This window comes from Oncorhynchus gorbuscha, unplaced genomic scaffold (assembly GCF_021184085.1).
Source record: "Oncorhynchus gorbuscha isolate QuinsamMale2020 ecotype Even-year unplaced genomic scaffold, OgorEven_v1.0 Un_scaffold_561, whole genome shotgun sequence".
NCBI lineage: Eukaryota > Metazoa > Chordata > Actinopteri > Salmoniformes > Salmonidae > Oncorhynchus > Oncorhynchus gorbuscha.
Window position 1 is genome coordinate 320353 of NW_025745393.1, and position 20175 is coordinate 340527.

The 20175-nt window shown below is 45.1% G+C and overlaps 1 pseudogene across 1 annotated transcript; it reads right to left on the minus strand.

The window, feature by feature from the left end:
- Window positions 1-1523: 1523 nt before the first annotated feature.
- LOC124018674 lies at window positions 1524-19960 on the minus strand (annotated as a pseudogene). Its single transcript, XR_006835656.1, has 15 exons — window positions 19869-19960; window positions 19456-19648; window positions 18463-18574; window positions 17263-17443; window positions 16665-16878; window positions 15718-15882; window positions 15445-15568; window positions 15162-15276; window positions 11817-11961; window positions 11424-11606; window positions 10969-11104; window positions 10595-10773; window positions 10243-10368; window positions 4623-4673; window positions 1524-4291 (listed from the first exon to the last, which is right to left on the minus strand). The product of XR_006835656.1 is annotated as a GTP-binding protein 1-like (transcript).
- Between the last annotated feature and the right edge of the window lie 215 nt (window positions 19961-20175).

A 20175-nucleotide genomic window follows, 5' to 3' on the forward strand; every position in this document is an offset into this window, starting at 1 on the left:
TAAGGTCTGGTAGGTTGTATACTAAGTGAGATGTGATATGGTCTGGTAGGTTGTATACTAAGTGAGATATGATAAGGTCTGGTAGGTTGTATACTAAGTGAGATGTGATAAGGTCTGGTAGGTTGTATACAAAGTGAGATGTGATAAGGTCTGGTAGGTTGTATACTAAGTGAGATGTGATAAGGTCTGGTAGGTTGTATACAAAGTGAGATGTGATAAGGTCTGGTAGGTTGTATAAAAGTGAGATGTGATAATGTCTGGTAGGTTGTATAAAAGTGAGATGTGATAAGGTCTGGTAGGTTGTATAAAAGTGAGATATGATAAGGTCTGGTAGGTTGTATAAAAGTGAGATGTGATAAGGTCTGGTAGGTTGTATAAAAGTGAGATGTGATAAGGTCTGGTAGGTTGTATAAAAGTGAGATGTGATAAGGTCTGGTAGGTTGTATACAAAGTGAGATGAAACATCAGATGCTTTATCAAGCCAATAACAACCAATAACAACCAAATCGGATGCAGCCAGAAATAGCCGTCCACGTTTGATTCAGAGTAGCAGGTCAATAATACTTTTACATAGTGAACCTCTTACCCTGTTTTCAAAGCTCAGCTTTCACCAATCCAGTATGAAATGGAACATCTCTCTTTAATGCAAAGCCATGGATCGATGAGTGATTTGTTGAACGTAGCAGCGAGCGGGCTCTTCAAGGTCGTGTTGTGCGTTTCAGTACTCTCTCACCCCACCTCTCCCGCTCCTACTCACTTTACTGTGTGACAGCACTATTTGAAAAGGCCTCCCATTTACTCAAACGTGGACAGCAATTTCTGACTGCATCCGGTTTGGTTATTATTGGCTTCATAAAGCATTAGATGTGAAGACCATAAATCTGCAGTGGCCTGAATAAACTCCTTATTCAATCATATCAAAGCCACATCCCCTTGTTCTCACTGTTTCAAATACAACTGAAGTGTGTGTTTGTGTGGACAGTGTGTGTGTTTGTGTGGACAGTGTGTGTGTGTGTTTATGTGGAAAGTGTGTGTGTGTGTGTTTGAGTGGACAGTGTGTGTGTTTATGTGGACAGTGTGTGTGTGTGTGTTTATGTGGAAAGTGTGTGTGTGTGTGTGTGTGTGTTTGAGTGGACAGTGTGTGTGTTTGAGTGATTGACTATCTGTATGCAGTGTACCTCAACACCTGCAAAACTCACGACTGAAGTCAGTGGTTTCTCGGTCCTCGTTTCACCTATAAAAGGAAAAGTAGGCCTCGTCCCTCAACCTTACAGCTCTCTCAGTGCTCTCTCTAAACCAAGGCCTCAGCCTAGACCTCTACCCGTATTCATAAAGCTTAGAGCAAGAGTGCTGATCTACGACCTGTTTGCCTTTTAGAGCACAATCATTAAGATTACATGGAAAGGTGAGGAACCTGATCCTAGATCAGCACTAGCATCTGAAATGTGAACTGGCCCCTTATAGAAGTGCTGGCAGCCAGATGGTACACCCAGTATTGACAAAATATGACCACAACATGTTGATACTCTGAAACATCTTTATTTAAAAGGATTTACAACAAACTGGCACCACTGTGTTAAGTTAAAGGGCTTTCTTTTTCTTTCGGCGCAACTTTCATTTTTGTACATAAGATGCAGACACAAAAATGTGTCACTCGGTCCATTCAAAAAGAAAAATAAGTGTTTACACTAATATTAGCTAAAAAAAATAAAATGGTTGTCAAATGTATTGAGATCAACATCCATCATAAAAGCAGAAAATAAGAAATGAAATGAGGTTACCTTCAGACTTGATCTAAGGTCAGTTGTTTCCCCCTCTAATACTAAAGGATAACATCTGTGATTGGTGTCGTAGTTGAATCAGAATTAGTTAGGTAACATTGATAAACATGTTTTATTTACTTTCAGAACATGCTTATGTGAGATAGTCACTTGGGGCCCAGAGAGGGGAGAGGTCAGGATTGTCTTCATATTTGAATGTGTCTGTAACTATTCCTAAACCATGTGAAGGGCTCCACCATGTCTGTACTCCAGTCACTCCCTCCTTTTCTCATTGGGAGGAGGAGTATGGCAGTGTCTGGAACCATTGTATTACCCCTCTGATGTTGCCCATCTCTTGACCTAGTATATGACCTAGAGGCTCACTCTCCTCCATGAGCTTGTCCAGGAGGGTGTGTATTTGAGATGGGAGTATCTATAATTGACGATAGATATATGCCATTGGATGAGGTAATGTTTTGGTACTAGGAAGTACCAAGAAAGAGAAGTAGAACCTTGTCTAAGAGACCAAACTGAACGAAAATGTATAGCTAATGCTATCTGGCTATGGGATACTCCTTTTTGTAAGTAAAAGGCCCTTTGTGAAGTTCTTATGATCTGTGGTTTATCATGTCGACTAGGGGGTGGATCTTTGCTATAAAAGATCTCAGTTGCCATTATATGTTGACACTCTCAGAGAATTCATTTCTAGACACTGAGTTGATCTGAGAGTCACATGGTTATGGTGAAGCTCATATTATTCAAAGATGACATTTAAGTATAACTCTGACTGGTGTGTGGTTTGTAACTCATCATTTAGTAATACAGGAAATTACCACGACATTGGATAAACTGATCCTAGATTTGTACTAAAGTGTAACTTCTGCCTGGTGGTAACAACCAATCCAAGCCTTCCACCACTGTAACCTGTCCCAATCCAAACCCAAAAATAAAAATGCTCACACCTGATAAAACCATATCAAAAGCTTAGATTTTTTTTTGTGAATCATATCAAGTATGGAAATGGATTAACCTAAAATCTTCAATCCCAAAACCCCTAGTTCCGTCAACACATTTTATAGAAGGTGTGCATGACTAGAAACTGAATAAAAACAACAAATCTTAAAACTACTATTCCGCCTGCGTTTTGGGCTCAAACAATGTCCTTGAGAGGGTATGGAGGATAACATGGAAAACTTCTAAATCCTCCTGAAATACTTTTAAGCCGTATTAGCCTTCTTGGATTTTCCAAACCCTTTCATCTATGAAAGCCAAATAAATAATCCAATACAGAACACGCTACGCAACGATTCCCAAATCTATTGAAATTAATTATAGAACAGATATGTGGTGTGTGTTTTTCAGCACGCGTCAACATTTCTGACTGCAAAAGATGGACAGAACTTTGAACGAACGTTGCACCCATTTGAACAATGTAGCTCACTTAAATTTCTCCAAGACCAAAATCCACTATTAAAAAAAAAAAAAAAAAAAAAAAAAAAAAAACACAGCTTTCATAGTTTCCACTCAATGCTCTTTTTGGGCAGACATCTAAAAGGCACACATCTAAATGATAGGTTTTGTAGACCAGGTTTTCCAAGGCCCAAATTAGTTGCATTTCCTATTAAAATAGAACCAGGGCAAAAATAGAACAAAACATGGACCTACAGTGAGTCCTGATCCAAATGTTTCAGAACCACTGTTTTATGTATAGTCAGATGGCAGTGTATGAGCCTAGTGAACATTGTCCTTGGGGTTGGTTAGGTAGGACTATCCCGTGTCTGAACTACACCTATCCTGTTCTATTAGATTGAGTGGAGACCTTGGAGTACACTATTCCTCTGTCCAAATAATGACCAATGGAATAACAAATCTAAACCTTGACTCCTATGCCATGTCCGGTCTGTTAGATTTCATCTAAACCTTGTCAACAACACCATTTATTTGCTGTTAGATTGAATCTAGAGTCAGTCATTATTACTGGATGACGACCCCTTAAGACAACAGATCTCAGTGCCTGAACACCATTTGTTTCCTGTCTACATAATGAATCTGTAATAAAAACCTTGTTCATTTCTATTACTACACCGTGTCTGTTAGATTGAGTCAACTGCTTCTATTTTCCAGGAGCCAGTTCAGTCGTTAGTTGCCATAGTGACATTTAACGAGGTTCTAGAACTACTCTGTAATGGTGATCTAACTAGGATGGACATGTTAAGCTGTGTCATTTAGGATTAATGCATGTTTCACTTCTCGTCCTTTTCTTTGCTACATTCATTCCTTCTCCCCCAATTGGAACAAGAATGATTACAAAACAAGATGTAGAGGAGGAGATATAGAAGAGTGGATGTAGATAAGAGTAGCGAGAGAGGAAGGAGGAGATGGTGGTGGTGGTGGGGGGGGGGTTAGGCAGTGGTGCCCACTCCTGCTGCAGCTGGTGTGTGCTGTTGTGATGTTGGTGAGGCTATGCTGTTCAGGGCCTTTCCTCGGTGTCTCTGACCCCCTCTCCTCCTGCCTCCACCTCCTGACTTGGGCTGGAGGAGAACAGTCACAACATAACAAGTGTTACTGAATGTTAAGCCAAGCACACAATTTATGACCACCTCTAACTTCTAGATACTTTTTTACTTAAATAAAATGAGAAATTCTCATTGAAAATTAAATGTATCTTGTTTTTTTTATTAAACATCAGTTCAGGTCAAAACGACATTTTAATGTTTTCATTCAAGTAAATAACCTTTTCAATACTTTTAGAAGTCAAAGTTCATGCTGCACAGAAACTCTTTAGTGTTGGGATAAATGGAAGTCATGGCAGTACTTCTTCAAGACAAACGGCACTGATGTTTCCTCCCTCGTTCCGTTTACCTGGTTCTCTTTGTTGCCGTCTTTACATAGCGTCTCCTCCTCCCCCACTGTCTGACGCAGACAGACAACCAGACAGACGAGGGAGAGAGAGGAGAAGTAGAGAGACGGGTGGGGAAAGTGTTGAGGAGGGGACGGGGAGACAAGTTTAATGGACGGAGGTCAGAGGGAGAGAGAGAGAGAGACGGTTGGGAAAGTGTTGAGGGGACGGGGAGACAAGTTTAATGGACGGAGGTCAGAGGGAGAGAGAGACGGGTGGGGTAAGTGTTGAGGAGGGGACGGGGAGACAAGTTTAATGGACGGAGGTCAGAGGGAGAGAGAGACAGGTGGGGTAAGTGTTGAGGAGGGGACAGGGAGACAAGTTTAATGGACGGAGGTCAGAGGGAGAGAGAGACGGGTGGGGTAAGTGTTGAGGGGATGGGGAGACAAGTTTAATGGACGGAGGTCAGAGGGAGAGAGAGAAGGAGAAGGAGAGAGAGACGGGTGGGGAAAGTGTTGAGGAGGGGACGGGGAGACAAGTTTAATGGACGGAGGTCAGAGGGAGAGAGAGAAGGAGAAGGAGAGAGAGACGGGTGGGGAAAGTGTTGAGGGGACAGGGAGACAAGTTTAATGGACGGAGGTCAGAGGGAGAGAGAGAAGGAGAAGGAGAGAGGGAGACAAGGGTGGAGAAAGTGTTGAGGAGGGGACGGGGAGACAAGTTTAATGGACGGAGGTCAGAGGGAGAGAGTTTAGAAGGAGGTCAGAGAGAGACGGGTGGGGAAAGTGTTGAGGGGACAGGGAGACAAGTTTAATGGACGGAGGTCAGAGGGAGAGAGAGAAGGAGAGAGAGACGGGTGGGGAAAGTGTTGAGGGGACAGGGAGACAAGTTTAATGGACGGAGGTCAGAGGGAGAGAGAGAAGGAGAGAGAGACGGGTGGGGAAAGTGTTGAGGGGACGGGGAGACAAGTTTAATGGACGGAGGTCAGAGGGAGAGAGAGACGGGTGGGGAAAGTGTTGAGGGGAAGGGGAGACAAGTTTAATGGACGGAGGTCAGGAAAGATGAAAGGAACGAGTGATGGGGCCGACGATAATGGAGGAGAGTAGTGAACAAAAGTGGGATGAGGAGGAAAAAAGATGTACCGGTAAGTGGAATGAAAATTGAGAGCGGCAGAGAGGGATATTGGCAGACGAGTGTGAGGGTCAAGGAAAGGGAGGACATTTTGAAGAGGGATTGTGAAAGACCGGGTGATGAACAATCATAAAAGCGCGGGATAAAGAAAGAGTGAAACGAGATGGAGGGGCATTGGAAGAGAGATTAGCCAGCATATTGGGAAAGAGAAGAAAGCTGCTGGTACGACACACACACACAACCTGTCCAACTTTTAGAGTACCATACAGGCACAGCATATTTTAGAGTACCATACAGGCACAGCATATTTTAGAGTACCATACGCACGCATCAAGTCTATAAAAAGTTTGGAATACTCTTGACAGCATTCTATTTACACACATGGTAAAAGTCACTAACAAGATCTAATTAGAAAGAACACAAAAAGGGCCATTATTCTTGGAGTAGTTTAGGTACAAAATGTACAAATGTCTCATGCACAATAAAAATAAAAACTGATATGAAAAAAATATTTAAAAAATGTTTGAAGCAGAGCATGAAATAAACATGTTCTCCATAATAAAAACAGAAAAGCTATGATAGGAAACAGCGAGTGAGAACAAATCTGTTCGGGAAGTAATTTCCTAGACAGATTTGCCTGGTAGCTAGCAGATTTAGCCTTACGCAGCAGGGCATTAGGGTAGACTTCTCTGTGGCAAACAGTTCCTCTGGCAATCATTGAAACCTTCTTGGTAACAAGGGCACTCAGCATGTCTGTGGGGGCTGTGCTTTGGCAAAGTGGGTGGGGTTATATCTTTCCTGTCTAGCCCTATCTGGGGGTATCATCGGATGGGGCCACAGTGTCTCCTGACCCCTCCTGTCTCTCTTATGCTGCAGTAGTTTGTGTCGGGGGGCTAGGGACAGTTTGTTATATCTGGAGTACTTCTGTCTTATCCAGTGTCCTGTGTGAATTTAAGTATGCTCTCTCTAATTCGCCCTTTCTTTCGCTCTGGGAGGACCTGAGCCCTAGGACCATGCCTCAGGACTACCTGGCATGATGACTCCTTGCGGTCCCCAGTCCACCTGGCCATGCTGCTGCTCCAGTTTCAACTGTTCTGCCTGCGGCTATGGAATCCTGACCTGTTCACCGGACGTGCTACCTGTCCCAGACCTGCTGTTTTCAACTCTCTAGAGAGCAGGAGTGGTAGAGAGACTTAATGATCGGCTATGAAAAGCCAACTGACATTTACTCCTGAGGTGCTGAATTGCTGCACCCTCGACAACTGTGATTATTATTAGACCATGCTGGTGATTTATGAACATTTGAACATCTTGGCCATGTTCTGTTATAATCTTCACCCGGCACAGCCAGAAGAGGACTGGCCACCCCTCATAGCCTGGTTCCTCTCAAAGTTTCTTCCTAGGTGCTGGCCTTTCTAGGTAGTTTTTCCTAGCCACCGTGCTTCTACACCTGCATTGCTTGCCGTTTGGGGTTTTAGGCTGGGTTTCTGTACAGCACTTTGAGATATCAGCTGATGTACGAAGGGCGATATAAATAAATTTGATCTGTACTGAGAGAGCTTTTTGTGACGTGGATCATGATTAGTTACACCGTACCCAAACCCGACGCGAGCAAAACAATTGTCCCCCCACACCAAACGCAGGTTGAAATATCAAAATAAAACGGCGAACCAATTATACGAATTTGGGGACAGGTCGAAAAACAAACATTTATTGACATTTAGCTAGCTCTTGCTAATTTATCCTGAGATAAACATTGAGTTGTTATTTTACCTGAAATGCACATGGTCCTCTACTCCAACAATTAATCCAAACATAAAACGGTCAACCGAAGCGTTTAGTCATCTCTCCTCCTTCCAGGCTTATTCAACATATGGTGATTGGCATCTAAACTTTCATAGTATTACTACACTGACCGGCAACAATGAGGAGATGACGGCAACATAGTTAGTCTTTCAATCACCCACGTGGGTATAACCAATGAGGAGATGGGTATAACAAATGAGGAGATGGCACATGGGTGCCTGCCTCTATAAACCAATGAGGAGATGGCACGTGGGTACCTGCTTCTATAAACCAATGAGGAGATGGCACGTGGGTACCTGCTTCTATAAACCAATGAGGAGATGGGAGGCAGGACTTAAAGCGTGATCTGTGTCAGAAATAGAAAGGAGTTCTATTTTAGCCCTTGGTAACACAGATGCTTGTTGATGAGGGAGAGCAGTGTGAGTAATAACTCAATAACAGGCCTCCTTGCTCGCATATGCTTTTTCAGTTCTGCCCACACATTTTCTATAGGATTGAGGTCAGGGCTTTGTGATGGCCACTCCAATACATTGACTTTGTTGTCCTTAAGCCATTTTGCCACAACTTCGGAAGTATGCTTGGGGTCAATGTCCATTTGGAAGACCCATTTGCGACCAAGCTTGAACTTCCTGACTGATGTCTTGAGATGTTGCTTCCAAGTATCCACATAATTAGCCTACCTCGTGATGCCATCTATTTTCTGAAGTGCACCAGGCCATCTTTTAGCAAAGCACCCTCACAACATGATGCTGCCACTTCCGTGCTTCACAGTTTGGATGGTGTTCAGCTTGCGAGCCTCCCCCTTTTTCCTACAATCATAACGATGGTCATTATGGTCAAACAGTTCTATTTTTATTTCAACAGATCGGAGGATATTTCTCCAAAAAGTACGATCTTTATCTCCATGTGCAGTTGCAAACCGTAGTCTGGCTTTTTTATGGCGGTTTTGGAGCAGTGGCTTCTTCCTTGCTGAGCAGCCTTTCAGGTTATGTCGATATAGGAATAATTTTACTGTGGATATAGATACTTTTGTACCTGTTTCCTCCAGCATCTTCACAAGGCCCTTCGCTGTTGTTCTGGGATTGACTTGCACTTTTCACACCAAAGTACGTTCATCTCGAGGAGACAGAACACTTCTCTATCCTGAGCGGTATGATGGCTGCGTGGTCCCTTGGTGTTTATACTTGCGTACAATTGTTTGTACAGATGAATGTGGTACCTTCAGTTTGGAAATTGCTCCCAAGGATGAACCAGACTTGTGGAGGTCTTCAACAAAAAACATTAAGGTCTTCGCAGATTTCTTTTGATTTTCCAATGATGTCAAGCAAAGAGGCACCGAGTTTGAAGGTAGGCCTTGAAATACATCCACAGGTACACCTCCAATTGACTCAAATGATGTCAATTAGCTTATCAGAAGCTTCTAAAGCCATGACATCATTTTCTGGAATTTTCCAAGCTGTTTAAAGGCACAGTCAACTTAGTGTATGTAAACTTCTGACCCACTGGAATTGTGATACAGTGAATTAAAAGTGAAACAATCTGTCTGTAAACAGTTGTTGGACGAATTGTGTCATGCAAAGTAGATGTCCTAACCGACTTGCCAAAACTATAGTTCTTTAACAAGAAATTTGTCGAGTGGTTGAAAAACAAGTTAATGACTCCAACCTAAGTGTATGTAAACTGCTGACTTCAACTGTACATCCAATATTGATGTATTAATCTCCATGTCCGTTGACACAAACTGCGTACGTCTGTGTGGTGCAGCTCGAGAATCAGGATGTTAGAGTCACTCAGTGGATGGATTATCATTTTATTTTTTAAACAAAAAACAAAAATTCAGGCCCCCATTCATTTCTGTGTACTTTTAACTCAGATATTTTACATGGACAGAGGATGCTGTATGTTGGCAGGTCTGCACACACACACACACCATTCAGTCACTCAACACACAATGCAGAGTTTAACTTTCCTCCTACTCTTCTAGCAAGTCATTATTTGACCTCTTACTTCAGGATGTTCTCTAACCCCCTTCCTTAGTTAGAAATAGTTTGTGTAGAACAGATGATTGTCTGTCATGTAGAATTGGGAATCATGTCAGCTCTACTCATTACATCTCTATCCAAGACCCTCCCTCCTCCAGGTGTTGTTTCTAAGCCTCTGCCTCCCGGTAGGTGAGCAGTAGCTGTCCTGTGTCGTGGCTGTACACAAGTGTTCTGTCTAAGCTCCTCCTTCATGTCTAATGCTGCATTCATAACCAAGTGGGAAGGCGTTCATTGCCAGTTGTAAAGTAGTGAATACCAGTTGGATGCATTCACGTGCTTTGAACTTGATGAGAAAAGCTGATTGGCTAATGGCCAACAAGCTGCATCCACCATAATCTTGCTTGTAAACCAAGTCATATTAAAAAACCATATTAATAGATAAAAATAGTTTATAAATAATGTTTTGTTGTTGCATTTAACTGCCAAAAATGCTGTTATAGGTCATTTCCTTAGTAGGTGACATCAGAGGTCAGGATGTGGGAGAAGTCAGAGCTCAGGGATGATAGATGAGTTTCCCCACTAGTAATAACCAGTAGGAGGGGTGTTCAAGTAGAATTTTCCCAGTCCTATGTGGTAAATACCACCTTCCCACTTGGTTATGAACGCAGGGTAGTCCCTTTCTTCACCAGTTGTTCAGTCTAAGCCCCTCCCTACCCCAGTAGCTCACCGGTAGCTGTCCTGCACTGGGGCTGTCAGGCCGCAGTGCCGAGCCTGCCTCCTCATTGGCTGACGTGGTGCCCTTCTTAGTGGACTGCATCTTGGCCTGCTGGGCCTTGGTGACTGACTGGAGCAGCTGGAGAGACACACGTACAGGTGGAGTTAGTTAGGAGGTAGTCTGGGACGCTTTAGAATAAAGGGATAAGCCCTTCATACACACACACACACACACACACCAAAGCTGGTGAAGAGAGTGAATTATTGTAACATTGTGAAATGTTTCTAAGGGGGTTTAATGCTCCATGACCTTTTATAAACATACGACCATTCATAACCCCTTACAACTAGTTCAAACCCCTGACCTTGGTGATGGTGCCCACAGCCTTGGTGCGTCCCTCTCTGAACACCAGTCTCTGGTCTGTGTGGAGGTACTCTGGGGTCTTGATGAATCTGAAGTGGACTGAGGCCTTGTCCCCGGTACGTAGACAGTCTCTGTTCATGGTCAGAATGGTGGCTGTCTGTCTGATGCTGCCACAGTGCACTGAGGGAGAGAAAGTCAGAAAAATAACAATTGACATACCAGTGGCATAGCAACTCTGGACGGGTCCCAGTTGTGTGTGATTGTAGGAGAGACAAAGACCTAATATGAATATAGCTGAAACTGTAATGCTAAATTGAGCATCGCCACAGTATACAAGCAACCATGAACACACCCACACGTTTGAAAGCCGCTCACCCATAGCCTGGTATCGTGGTGATATGGTGGTGGGGTGGTGCAGGACCAGTATCTCAGCCATGAACTCCCAGGTAGCCTGAGGTGTTAGTCTGGGAGAGATCATCACCATCCCCTTCCTGATGGAGGAACGCTTGATCTGGAGGAGAACAAAGAGGGAGAGGGGTGAAAAAGGGGCCGGGGGGAGAGGAGAGAAACATTAGGACAGACTGTCAGAAATGTGCTGATTGAGGATGTTTTTTTCCCAATGGGAGTCATCCATTGATGGATTATGGACAGAGAATTTTCTGGAGAAAACAAAAGGTCCATCTTTGTACATCTGCAACTTATTCGAAAGTTGCTGACTTGAGCTGATCTTTTGACACAAAAGCAGACAATTTATGAACACATGTACGACTTCATCTGTGTTATTGTGTCTCTGTGTGGTTGTAGCCTTATAATCAGACGCGTAAAAACACCTTTTTGAGCGCGAAGGAGGCGGTCTGTCCCCCCCGGACCTCTTTGACAGGCATCCTCTTGCGGTGGATAGATTTGACAGCGATGGAGAGGAAACTGCCCAGGGGGTCTGGGCCGAGCAGCAGCGTGTCATTCAGTCGTATCAATCCACGTAACGTAGTGCCGGATACTACTGTTCCCACACCCTGAGGACAGATAGGAGATGTCAATACAACACAGCTTGTTAAATGATTAGTGTGTGTGTGGTGCTGGTGGTTGTGTGTGTGGTGCTGGTGGTTGTGTGTGTGGTGCTGGTGGTTGTGTGTGTGGTGCTGGTGGTTGTGTGTGTGGTGCTGGTGGTTGTGTGTGTGGTGCTGGTGGTTGTGTGTGTGGTGCTGGTGGTTGTGTGTACTAACCGGTACTGAGTAGGTGTCATCGATCTGGAACTCGGCAGGCTCATCTTCTCTATAGGAGGTTTTAGAAGACAGCAGGTTGAGGAACATCTTCAGAAGATCCATGTTGTCTCCTGTTACATTGGAGACCTGGAAGATTGGACACATCCTAGGGGGAGAGACACAGAGAGAGAGGGGAGGAGGGAGAAGAGAAAGGAAAGGAAGATCCATGTTATCTCCTGTTACATTAGAGACCTGGAAGATTGGACACATCCTAGGGGGAGAGACACAGAGAGAGAGAGGGGAGGAGGGAGAAGAGAAAGGAAGATCCATGTTATCTCCTGTTACATTAGAGACCTGGAAGATTGGACACATCCTAGGGGGAGAGACAGAGAGAGAGGAGGAGGGAGAAGAGAAAGGAAAGGAAGATCCATGTTATCTCCTGTTACATTGGAGACCTGGAAGATTGGACACATCCTAGGGGGAGAGACACAGAGAGAGAGAGAGGGGAGGAGGGAGAAGAGAAAGGAAAGGAAGATCCATGTTATCTCCTGTTACATTAGAGACCTGGAAGATTGGACACATCCTAGGGGGAGAGACACAGAGAGAGAGAGGGGAGGAGGGAGAAGAGAAAGGAAAGGAAGATCCATGTTATCTCCTGTTACATTGGAGACCTGGAAGATTGGACACATCCTAGGGGGAGAGACACAGAGAGAGAGAGAGGGGGAGGAGGGAGAAGAGAAAGGAAAGGAAGATCCATGTTATCTCCTGTTACATTAGAGACCTGGAAGATTGGACACATCCTAGGGGGAGAGACACAGAGAGAGAGGGGAGGAGGGAGAAGAGAAAGGAAAGACAGAGGGAAAGAGTGGAGGATTAAGGCAACATACGTTACCCATAAATCAATTCAAATGTTATTGGTCACATACAAAAAAAATGAGCAGATGTTATTGCGGGTGAAGCGAAATGCTTGTGTTCCTAGCGCCAACAGAGCAGTAATATCTAACAATTCACAACATTACACACAAACCTCAAAATAAAAGAATGGAATTAAGAAATATATAAATATTAGGATGAGCAATGTCAGAGTGGCATCGACTAGAATGCAGTATATTAACACTAACATGACCAGTGATTCCATGTCTATGTGTATAGGGCAGCAGCCTCTAAGGTGCAGGGTTGAGTAACCGGGTGGTGGCCAGCTAGTGACAGTGACTAAGTTCAGGAAAGATCTTTTTGGCCTTCCTGTGACATTGGGTGCTGTAGGTGTCCTGAGAGCAGGCAGTGGTTCCCGGGTGACGCGTTGGGCAGACAGACCGCACCACCCTATGGAGTGGGCAGTGGTTCCCGGGTGACACGTTGGGCAGACAGACCGCACCACCCTATGGAGTGGGCAGTGGTTCCCGGGTGACACGTGGGCAGTGGTTGGTTCCCCGGTGACGCGGTGGGCAGACAGACCGCACCACCCTATGGAGAGCTCTGCGGTTGTGGGCAGTGGTTCCCTGGTGACTCGTTGGGCAGACCGCACCACCCTATGGAGAGCTCTGCGGTTGTGGGCAGTGGTTCCCCGGTGACTCGTTGGGCAGACCACACCACCCTATGGAGAGCTCTGCGGTTGTGGGCAGTGGTTCCCTGGTGACTCGTTGGGCAGACCGCACCACCCTATGGAGAGCTCTGCGGTTGTGGGCAGTGGTTCCCCGGTGACTCGTTGGGCAGACCGCACCACCCTATGGAGAGCTCTGCGGTTGTGGGCAGTGGTTCCCCGGTGACTCGTTGGGCAGACCGCACCACCCTATGGAGAGCTCTGCGGTTGTGGGCAGTGGTTCCCCGGTGACTCGTTGGGCAGACCGCACCACCCTATGGAGAGCTCTGTGGTTGTGGGCAGTGGTTCCCCGGTGACTCGTTGGGCAGACCGCACCACCCTATGGAGAGCTCTGTGGTTGTGGGCAGTGCAGCTGTGAGGTTCTTAGGGGGTGAAGCCAAATTTCTTCAGCTTCCTATGTTTGAAGAGGTGCTGTTACGCTGCCTTCGCCACACTATCTGTGTGGGTGGACCATTTCAGATTGTCAGTGATGAGTACGCTAAGGAACCGAGGACAGAGAGCAGGGAGAGCTTTTCACTTTCTCAAATGAGTTCCTGTTGATGTGGATGGGAGGAGTGCTCCCAGTCTCCTGAAGACCACAATCAGCTCCAAGGTTTATTGAGGTGATTTCCCTAGCACCACTCCGCCAGGGCCCTCACATCCTCCTCATGAAACATACACCTCCGCCTTCCTTCTTCCAGGAGAGTTTCTTATTCCCGTCTGCGCAATGTACCGAGAACCCAGCTGGCTGTATGGACCAGGACAGTATATCTAGAGAGCCATGATTCCGTGAAACAGACTATGTTACCGTCCCTGAGCTCATCTACTTTATGGTCCAGGGACTGAACATTAGTGAGTAATATACAGTCCCTGAGCTCATCTACTTTATGGTCCAGGGACTGAACATTAGTGAGTAATATACAGTCCCTGAGCTCATCTACTTTATGTCCAGGGACTGAACATTAGTGAGTAATATACAGTCCCTGAGCTCATCTACTTTATTGTCCAGGGACTGAACATTAGTGAGTAATATACAGTCCCTGAGCTCATCTACTTTATTGTCCAGGGACTGAACATTAGTGAGTAATATACAGTCCCTGAGCTCATCTACTTTATGGTCCAGGGACTGAACATTAGTGAGTAATATACAGTCCCTGAGCTCATCTACTTTATTGTCCAGGGACTGAACATTAGTGAGTAATATACAGTCCCTGAGCTCATCTACTTTATTGTCCAGGGACTGAACATTAGTGAGTAATATACAGTCCCTGAGCTCATCTACTTTATTGTCCAGGGACTGAACATTAGTGAGTAATATACAGTCCCTGAGCTCATCTACTTTATTGTCCAGGGACTGAACATTAGCGAGTAATATACTCGGAATCGGTGGATGGTGCACGACTCCCGTGTTGGATTATAGAAGTCCACTCCAAACACCTCTTCTGCCCGGTGGTGTTTTGGAGCAGCCTCTGGGATACATTCAGTTGCCTTGGGGGTTGCAAACAAAGGATGCAATTCAGAAAAGTCTAATTTCTGTTTGGGTCGCTGGTGAGTTATCGACCGCTCTGATATCCAAAAGTTGTCCGGCTGTATGTAATAACACAAAAAACGTTCTGGGCCAATAACGTAAGAAATAACACACATCCCAACAAAAATACTGCAAATTTGCTTAGGAGCTAGAAGCGGAGCTGCAATGCCTGTCGGCGCCATCTTACACACAAACTGTTCAGATGAAATGAGGAAAAGGACCAAAACCACAAGGAAACGGTTAATTCACTGCTATTTACCTCTCTGAGCTGAAGTTGGATGCAGTGACGATAACGTCATCTTTGTTTTGAACCAGTACGGGGATCTTTCTACATCCTGGGGACTTCAGTAACCTCTGTAACAGATGCAGTGTCTCTGGAAAATACACACACAATTATTAACACACATTGTGTGTGTTCATTTGTTAACCAAACAGACTAACGGGAGGAACTGGTGTTTCCCCCAAAATTTTTTTAAAATTTCACTACAATTATCATGTTTTAATGATTTGAACAGGGCCATGTTCCACAGTCCATCTCTCACCTGCTAGGATGTTGGCTGGACACATGTCTATCTTGGTGACCACTACAAAGACTGGTACATTCAGGGCTAGAGCCAAACCTAGATGCTCCTTGGTCATCCCTACAATACCTGCATTACTGCCCACCTAGAGAGAGAGGAAAGGAAGGAGAGAGAGATGTAGAAGAGTGAGCGAGAGAAAGAGGATGAACAAAGTCACAGACACAGTAAATGTCTGGTGATAAGCAACTGACCATGTGTGAGCGAAAACACAAACACACCACCCCCGTCTCTCACCATGAGCATACAGAAGTCTGGTAGGTGCCCGGTCATTCCAAACACAGTGGTTTTCAGGTACTTCTCGTGGCCGGCCAGATCTATGAATGTGATGACCTTAGAGGACCTCTCACAGATCTTAGTCCAGTCCAGACTGCCCCCGTGATTATCTGGCTTATTCACCACCTAGGAGCAGAGACCGAGAGAGGTTGGTTTAAATCAGAGTGCTGGACAACATGCTAGGGTCAAAATGGACCAGGCTCTAAGTCAGCTTTGTTTACGTTTTGAATACTGCTGGTCCTGTCACTCTCTGTCTCCTGCCTATGTCATCCGTATCTACCTTAAAGTCCTTAGAGACTCCTAAGTCAACCCCAAGTCATTATCTTACATGTCCCTCCTGGTCCCAAGTCATTATCTTACATGTCCCTCCTGGTCGAAGCCCAGGATGTCGTTCCCCACACTGCTGGTCCTGTCACTCTCTGTCTCCTGCCTATGTCATCCGTATCTACCTTAAAGTCCTTAGAGACTCCTAAGTCAACCCCAAGTCATTATCTTACATGTCCCTCCTGGTCGAAGCCCAGGATGTCGTTCCCCACACTGCTGGTCCTGTCACTCTCTGTCTCCTGCCTATGTCATCCGTATCTACCTTAAAGTCCTTAGAGACTCCTAAGTCAACCCCAAGTCATTATCTTACATGTCCCTCCTGGTCGAAGCCCAGGATGTCGTTCCCCACACTGCTGGTCCTGTCACTCTCTGTCTCCTGCCTATGTCATCCGTATCTACCTTAAAGTCCTTAGAGACTCCTAAGTCAACCCCAAGTCATTATCTTACATGTCCCTCCTGGTCGAAGCCCAGGATGTCGTTCCCCACACTGCTGGTCCTGTCACTCTCTGTCTCCTGCCTATGTCATCCGTATCTACCTTAAAGTCCTTAGAGACTCCTAAGTCAACCCCAAGTCATTATCTTACATGTCCCTCCTGGTCGAAGCCCAGGATGTCGTTCCCCACACTGCTGGTCCTGCCGCTCTCCATCTCGTGTTTGTGTCAAGAGTTTCTGTCCTGGCGAACCCCCTGTCCGTCATTATCCAGCTCCTCCTGGGTCAACACCCCCACTGCTGGTCCTGTACTCTACTACCTTAAAGTCCTTAGAGACTCCTAAGTCACGTTACCCACCACCGCCACCCTGTAAGGGGAGAGGAGAAGTTAAAGGATCAGAAGAGACTGTCAACCCCAAGTCATTATCTTACATGTCCAAGGATTTGTAACTGTGGTCCTGCCGCTCTGTTTGTGTCTGAAGAGTTTCTGCCTGGCGAAAGCTCCCCGTGGGTCAACACCCCCAGCTACTCTTAATCCATGACCCTGTAAAGGGGAGGATGTAAAGCTGTTATGTGCAACACCAAATGTTGCAGATCCTGAAAGCAAACAAACTTCTTCTCCCTCTGAGAAGACCTAAGAATAAATTGATGAATGTCTGCCCCCCCCCCCTCCTCACTTCCAGGAAGTCCTCCTCACCGACCCGTCGGCGGATGAGGTAGTCTCGAGAACTCCCCCTCCTCCTCCTCCTCACCTCACTTCCAGGAAGTCCTCCTCTCCGACCCGTCGGCGGATGAGGTAGTCTCGTACTTTCCCCCCTGCGTCGTTACGTTCTCTCAGCAGGATCATGTCTGCCTCTATCTGCTCACACAGGGATTGAACCGTGGCCACTGACGCCTCCATGTCCCCCTCGTCCAGACCATAGTCACCTCCGTCTGATCATGAAACGGGGGGGTGGATGTAAGGAGATAGAAAGTCACACTAACCACACTGCCCATTACTCTGAGAACGCCCTGCTGTGTCTTTACCCAGACATAAGGCCTGAATTACTCTGAAAACACCCTGCTGTGTCTTTACCCAGACATAAGGCCTTAATTACAGGGTACTTGACTGCATTCCCAGTTTACATCAGGTAATGTAACTATAGTAGTTCCATTCAAGTTTGGGCAAATTAAAGGAACAATGGAGCAGAAGCTGAGAAGTTGGAGGCTTGACGTTTTGCCAACTGACCATTAAAGGGTTAAATCAGGATAAACAAGTTAGCCAGTGTTTCTCAGACTTAACTGGCTAAGGATGTTACATACACCGATATGCATCGGTTCCCAATTCAAGTGTTTAAGATACAAGTACATCGCTCAGCGGACACCAGACCGATCCAAATGTAGCATGAATCGGTAAAGAAAAACCAGTAAAAACATTTGTTGTTACTTATAATACATTCTACCATCCGAAAATACCTCATATTGTGACAACTGATGCACCCGCTCTGTGTTGAACTGCATGTAGGTTCAACTAACCCCAGGCCAACTAACCCCAGGCCAACTAACCCCAGGCACGAGTAGCCTAGTCAACCTGCGCACGAGTAGCCTAGTCAACCTGCGCACGAGTAGCCTAGTCAACCTGCGCACGAGTAGCCTAGTCAACCTGCGCACGAGTAGCCTAGTCAACCTGCGCACGAGTAGCCTAGTCAACCTGCGCACGAGTAGCCTAGTCAACCTGCGCACGAGTAGCCTAGTCAACCTGCGATCAGCCTGACTGGTCCCAGATCTGTTTGTGTTTAAACAACTGACACAAAGCACAACTGATCTGGGACATCAGGTCTGTGTTCTGTAAGGGGGTCACCATATATCTGTGTTTATTGGGGATGTTTACACATGAGCACCATGTGTTCTGTTGTGTGGTTTAGGTATATGGCCCGAAAATAAAGGTAGGAAAGTGGGTTATCCCTTCTCACCTGAGCCCACTCCCACCACATAAATGGTCTCCCCACATCCTTCATCCATCCTCTCTCGGAGTTGCCGTAGTAACGAGTCATACTGTTCTCCTGTGGGGCTGACCAGAGTCAGCTAGGAAAAAGAAAATATATGTTTAGGTTCATTCACTGGTGTTATGGTTGTTTGATAATTGACAGAAACTTAGATAAGCGTTTACAATAACATTTGATTGTAAACTGGACTCTGTGACACATCTAAATTTACAACGTAAATAAAAAAACATAACATTACAGTTTATGTCCAGTAGAGGACAGGGCAGAATAACACTAACAAAACAAAGTAAGAACGGCCAGACAGACAGCATGCAAATATTGAAGCAAGTAGCTAGAAGCTATGCCTGGGTCATTCGTTGACGTTACAATGACGTAGCCTAGTTTCTGGCAAGCCTGACCAAGTTGTAAATATGCACATGCATGATGATTCATGCAATTATGAACATACAGATGTTTAATCCACACTTTATTATTTGAAATAAATTATATTTGCAAGATAAATATAGGTTTCAGGCCTGATTGGTGTCAGTTTTGCCCCCCAGCTAACACACCTGACTCCAATAATCAACTAATAATAGTCTTCAGTTTAGAATACAATGAGTTTAAATCAGCTGTGTTTGCTAGGGATGGAGGAGAAAAGTGTGGCACCAAATCAGGCCCCCGAGGACTGGAGTTGCCCAGGCCTAAATCTGGTCAAATCATCTTTGGTTGTTTCGCCAACTGTTGTGTCTACACAGAGTGGCACCTATATACGTGTCATTCATTCACCATTGCATGTTTTGGTGGGTACTGGTCACTCGAAAAGATACATGTCCGGTCATACTTCAATCAAATGTCATTATAAAATTGTCATTTTCATTTAAAAAAATAGCAACATTTTTGTTAAAGCTGATGTATAATTGAAATCCACGCATGCATATGCCATGTAGCTGCTTTAGCTGAGTCGAGAGCAGGGCCTACCTTGCTAGTAAAGTCTAAATGATCCTCGGACTCGCCGTTAACATTCTCTCCGTCTTCGAAGCACTCTGCCCCTGACAGGTCATCCCCACAGTCCGGTGCGAATATAGAAACTGGTACTACGGATTCCTCTTTCGGTAATGTCCCCGGGTTTAGCCCTGGCTCTATTGCTGCCAACGACGCCATCTCCCCAAACCTTCAGAAAAAGTAATTCAATTGCAAACTGCTAGCATAACATAGCTAAGCTAACATTAGCTCACAAATCAAGCTTGCTACTGACACCAACATATTATGATGCAATGCATGCAACAATTGTGTACAGCAACTGCTTACGGTTTAAATTAGGCTAAAACGTTCCTTACGTAGCAACTCATGTTGTATTAGTACTGTTAAGTAAACATATAAATTCAACATACCAGAAGTAGCAGTGTACATAGAAGGTTTGCTTTAGATAGCCTATATGAGTGCGGCCCGCCCCTATGTTAAATACAGAAACAGGATTGGCTACCCTCCGTTCTTGAACGTTGACAGGTGTTCAACACAGAATGGAATTATTTCACTGAAACAGAAAATCAATACATTTTTCTCTTAATAAGAGTTTTGACTCTCTTTCAAACTGTCATATGCACACGTAATATAGTGTGTGCACGATTATAGAAACGCCTTACAGCAAATATTTGAATAAAGTATTAAAATACTGTATGGTAAGTAATGAGTGTAGTA